This window comes from Pteropus vampyrus, unplaced genomic scaffold (genome assembly GCF_000151845.1).
Source record: "Pteropus vampyrus isolate Shadow unplaced genomic scaffold, Pvam_2.0 Scaffold197, whole genome shotgun sequence".
Lineage (NCBI taxonomy): Eukaryota > Metazoa > Chordata > Mammalia > Chiroptera > Pteropodidae > Pteropus > Pteropus vampyrus.
Window position 1 is genome coordinate 109,059 of NW_011888978.1, and position 6,078 is coordinate 115,136.

Consider the following 6,078-nt stretch of genomic DNA (forward strand, 5'->3'; position numbering starts at 1 on the left):
TATATATATACACAAACAATTATTGAGCTTTGTCTTCAGACAAAAATGCCAAGTTAGTCTCTCTTCATAGAAAGCAATTACCATTTGAGGACACTTCTTATTTGCCTCTTTGCCAGCATCAGATCTGCCTCATCTGCATCTTTCCACCATGAGAGACATCTCCACTGCTGTCTGTGGCACCAACTATTCATGCAGCATCAAGACCTCTGCCAAAGCCTCTTGGTTTATCAGCAGCATCTTGTTTTTTCTCTGGTTTGCTATCATCAGACTCGCTGTCAGATAAATATTTTCTTTTTGTACCATCTGTTTCTTTACCAACGTTTTGAGAATTAAGATTTGTTTCAATTAACTCTGAACAATCTAAATTTTCTTCAGGTTCTCAAGTAGTATTAGCATCTGTGAACTGAATTTCTTCCACCTCAGGAAGTACTCCATTTCCCATTCACTCTACGTCGGTCCAGTACAAATTCCACCACAAATAAATGATATATCATGCATATTATTATTCGGCTTGTACTTATACACAATAATTTTTAATGTAGGTATATGCAGAGATATGCAGTTATGCGTCATTCATTGAAATTGTGGAATTATAATATTTCATTTTATAAATTACTACCATGCTGTATTTATCAATTTCTATGTTGACATAAATTTGGATTGTTCCCATAAACAATACATAAATATATTGCATGAACATTCTTATGCATGTGTCATGGTCTCAAAGTGTTATAATAATATGCATATATACTATTATTGAAATGAAGTATCTTTATATGCATACTATGTTTTTAATTTTTAATTTTTATTTTATTTTATTAGTTTCAAGTATACAGTACATTGGTTAGACATTTATATAGTTTATAAAATGATCTCCCTAATTGCTCTTTCTCTCTTCTGGTTCTCTATCTAGCCAATACTATGTTTCTTTAAATCTTACTCTTCTGTAAGATGTCTGTTAATAAACTAACAAATAAGGACTCTAATGTATAGTGTTAAGATTAATTTTACATTTTAGATGGTCTTGTCATATTTTTAAAAAAAATCTGATAGATTTTATTGCATTCTCTATGTAGATAATGATATTCTCTTTAAATAACAAGATTTTTACTTTCCAAATACTGCACATTATATTTATTTTTGTTGTCTTATTATATTGTTTAGTGCCTCATTACAATGTAAAACTAAAAAGATTAAAATTAAGTCATTGTCTTGATCCTGACAAGTGGTATTCAGGATTAATTGGGGATTATTAAAACCTCCAAATTGCATATGTTTACAGTATATATTATGTTAATATTACACGTTACATGTCATGTATATGTATGTAACATATATATATATATACAGATATATGCGTGTTTTATTAGTCTAAGGAAGTTTTTTTTATTGTTATTTGCTAAGAGGTTTATTATTTTTAATATCATAGAGTTGAATTTTGTTGAACAAATTTTTCTGCTTTGTGTGCCTCTCTCAGATAATGCAATATAATGTAATACATTATATTAAAAAGAATTCTGAGGCTCTAAGTTGAGAAAATAAAAAAAAATGGCCATAGTAAAAATAAATAAATAAACCTTGAACCTAAACAAAATCCTCATGTAAAAATTATTTCAAGATGGATTATATATCTAAATATTGAAGCTAAAACAATAATATTTCTAAAAAGTAAATTATAAAATTGGGATAAGCAAAGATTTTTTTAGGCAAAACACTAAAAATCTATTCTTAAAATAGAAAAAATAATAAATATAATTATTGAAAATTTAAAATAAAAGAGACCGCATGAAATAAATGAATATGCAATCAACAGATTGAGGGGAAAGTACTCAAAGTACATATGTCAAAGAAAAGAATTTCTGTAATCAACAATAAAAAGATAAACAATGTAAGCACTATACTCTACACTTGAAACTCATATAATATCAAATGTCAACCATAGTTGAAAGGAAAAAGAAAAGAAAAGAAAAATGAGATTTGAGCATACCTGTACACGGATGGCCAAGAAGTAAGTGAAATATGCTCAAGAACATTAATCATTGGGAAGTGCACATTACTCTTCCCCAGGCAACAAAATGTCTAATTAAAAAATACTAAAACTTTAAATTTCTAAGGATGTAGAGTAAGTGGGACACTCATATGTTGATGCAACCCATCTGTGATGTACCCATCCCGATCTTAGGCGTTTACCTGAGACAGATGAAAACGTATGTCTGCAAAAGATTTGTACAAGGATGTTCATAATCGGCCCTGGACACAGGACCTTAATTACAATATCTACAACACACACACATACACACACACATATATACATATAAATGATGTATCACATGTATGCATATTGTTTGTTTATATTATATAAATAAAAAGTAATTATTCATATAATATGTGATTTTATTTTATACAATAATATAAATGTCATCATAAAACTATATTTTCAGAAGAAAAATGAATGAATAAGAAGAGGTATTAGAGAATGTTCTGGGGCAATAGAAATAGTCTGCGCCTGATTATGGAGGTGATCATACAGGTGTTTACAATTGTGGCAATTAAAAGAAAGGCTAAATTTGTGAAATAAAATATTTTGAAAAGAAATTCTGACACTGAAACAACTTGCTACAAACCTTAATTTCCTGACAGGTTTTTTTTTTTTTTTTAATTATCATATGGCTAAATACTATTTATTGTTTTGTGGATTTTTGCTTATATGTTCATAATGATATTTATTTGTAATATTCTTATCCTTTTATTATATAATTATAATTGTATTAAGTTTATTATAGATATAATAAATGAATCAGATAGTATTGTTTTCTTTTCTTGTTACGCTTCAAAAACCATAAATTTATCTAGAAAATATTTGTCTCTTTAATTTTTATTAAGTTTATGAACCATCTAGGCCTCATGTCTATTAGAGTGATATATTTTTAATTATCTTCTCAATTTAAAAAAAAATGATTGATTGGGCTAAGAGTAGCAAAACTGCTGACTAGGAAGTGTCAGGCTCTTGATGTATGGTGAAGACATCCAAAAACAACTGAATAATTGGAGGTCTGGAAACTAGTCATAGCTGTACAGGAAGCAAGTGAATATTCAATCTCAAAAAAACACATTCAGAATAATAGGGAATTCCACAGCATTTTTGTTCACCTTGCTCCACACCCTTCCCCGAGTGGCATGATTTTGGTGTAGAGGAGATGTCAGCCCAGTTCCCAATTCCCTCTCTCAAATCAGAGGGAGTAAATCAGACCTTATTTTCAACATGCTAACTTGTACGAGGGCTGCCTAAAAGACTCATCTTTGGTTTATTTAATTCAGATCTCACGCAGGAAAAATAGCTGGCACCACTTGTAAAAGATGGAGGGAGGCCAATTTTCAAACACCTGGAACAGAATATTATGAGATATACAATATGCCATCTAAGGAAGAAGCTCAGTTCCCAATTCCCTCCTTTGTTCTGGAGGCAGTGGGGCAGACATCATTTACAATGTTTTAAATTGTCGGGGGCTCCCTTGCAGAACTGGTCTGTTTTGCCTGAGATATCAAGTAGCGAAAAAATGCAAGAAGACTGAACCACACATATGTGGAGCAAGAGCTTATGGGTGGAGACATAGAATAGACCACCAAATGTCTCCAAGAGAGAAATCATCGGGAAATTAATACATTTAAAGGAAATCGTATATATGAGAAAAATCTAAAAAGCCACACACAGGTCCAGTGAAAGTGCATGCTAAGAAAAGTCTGAGAAGACCATAAGCCTTCTCATCAGATGGATTTTAAGGCTCACAAACAAGGCTCAGGGAATCAGTGAAGGACTTCCCTGGCTCAAAGCCAGTCTGCAAACACTAAGTGAGATGAATTTTTTGTTTGTTTGTTTGTTTGTTTTCAGGTGAGGCAACCCTTGGTTGACCTCACAGATTACAAGGACCTTGTCAGCTTATAAGCCTTTATTTTATTTTTTATTTTTTATATTTTACACCTATAGCACCTGATCTTCTTAGGTGGTCTACCATCCAAGAGATGGATATTTCTGAGTGCACAGATTTTGATGAAGATGTTCACAAGGCATACAAAAACAGAGAAATACGACATTTAAAAAAAAATTCAGAAGCCATCCTTGAAGATACATAAAAATAAAACTTACTGGACAGACTTGAAACAACTGTCTTACAAATGTTCAATGAGTTAAGGAAAGCAAACTAAAGGAAATTAGAAAAACAACGTATGTAAAAAATTATCACATCAATAAAGAGATATAAATTATGATGAGTAATTAAAACAATATCGGGAGCTGAAAAAATACGATGAACAGATTTTTAAAAATGGGTGTGGGGTTTCGACAGTTGACACGGGCCAGCAGAAGATCAGAGAACTGGAAATTAGACTTGTGAAATTATGGAGTCCAAAGAACAACCAAAAGTTAAACAGAGGCTGAACTACATATGACACACCACCAAAAGAGCAAACATATTTGTTATGGAAGTCTCAGAAAGATATAAGAGAGAAAAAGGAGCAGAGACATTATTTGAAGAAGCAATGGTCAAAACTACAAATTTGAGAAAAGGCAAGACTAAATAACTGAAAGCTCGATGACACCAAGTAGGATACATCTAAAGATATCTGCAATAAGACATATGACAGACAATACCTCAGATATATTGCAAGTTTAGTTTCAGTCCACCACAATTAAGCAAATATTGCAACAAAGCAAGTCACACAACTTTTAGTTTCCTGATGCATATAATATTATGTTTATGCTATACCGTAGTCTATTTAGTGTGAATAAAATTCTATCTAAAATTAATGTACATACTCTAAAAATACTTTATTGTTAAAAATGCTAACCATCATGCTGGTGGAGGGTTTTGCCTCTATGCCTTTGGCTGCTCACTGAATAGAGTGGTGGTTGTTGAAGATTGGGTGGCTGTGGCAATTTCTTAATGTAAACCAACAATGAAATTTGCCCCATCAAATGACTCTTCCTTTTGCGAAAAATTTCTCTGTAGCACATGATGCTGTTTGATAGCATTTTACTTACAGAACTTCTTTCAAAATTAGAGTCAGTACTCTCAAACCCGGCCACTGCTTTATCAACAAGATTCATGTAATATTCTAAACCCTTTGTTGTCATTTCAATCATTTTCACAGCATCTGCACCAGGAGTAGATACCATCTCAATAAACCCCTTTCTTTGCTCTATGTAACCAATTATTAGGGAAAGGCAAAAGTTGCAAGATACGAAATCAGCACACAAAAATAGTTGCCTTTCTGTACACTAACAATAACAAAATGGGAAAGAAAAATAAAAAAATGAGTCCACTTAAAATATCATAAAACAGAACAAATTACTTATAAACTTAATGAAGGTGATGAAAGACTTGTAAACTAAAAAATTAAAAAATATATTGTTGAAAGAAATTAAAGAAGACACACAAAAATGGAAAGATATTTCATTTTAAAAGATTGCAAGACTTAATAGTATTAAGATGTTAATATGACCCAAAGTGTGTGTATATACGTATATTCAATGCGAATTGTAACAAGATCACAATATTTTCCTGAGAAATAAAATATTCCATCCTAAAATTCACATAGAATTTCAATTATCTCCAAGTTGCCAAAGCAATCTTAAAAAGAACAAAGTTAAAGGTCTTACACTTCTGATTTCAAAACTTACAACAAAGCTGCAGTTATCAAAACAATGTGATACAATATAAACCAGACACATAGAGCAATAAAATAGAATAGAGAGCCTAGAAATTACCCTTACATCTACAGTCAAATTATTTTGAACAAGAGTGCCAATCATTCAATGGATAAAAGACCATCTTTCAAATTAATGGTGCTAGGAAAACTAAATGTCCACATTTAAAAAAAAATGATTAATTTGGACCTTTAACTTATATCATGTATAAAAATTCACTTAATATAAATCAAATACCTAAACATAAGACCTAAAACTATAAAACTCTTAAAGGAAAACATAGGGAGAGAACTTCATGGAATAAAATTTGGCAATGATTTCTTGGATATGATACCAAAAGCACAGGTAATTTTAAAAACATATTTTATACATGT

General features: G+C 31.1%; 1 long non-coding RNA gene across 1 annotated transcript in view; it reads left to right on the forward strand.

Moving 5' to 3' along the window:
- Window positions 1-6,078, forward strand: part of LOC111746680 — a 9,543-nt gene that overhangs the window by 552 nt on the left and 2,913 nt on the right. The window contains exon 2 of the long non-coding RNA XR_002783222.1: window positions 2,115-2,117. This is a non-coding gene — a long non-coding RNA (uncharacterized LOC111746680). The remainder of the gene's footprint in view (window positions 1-2,114; window positions 2,118-6,078) is intronic.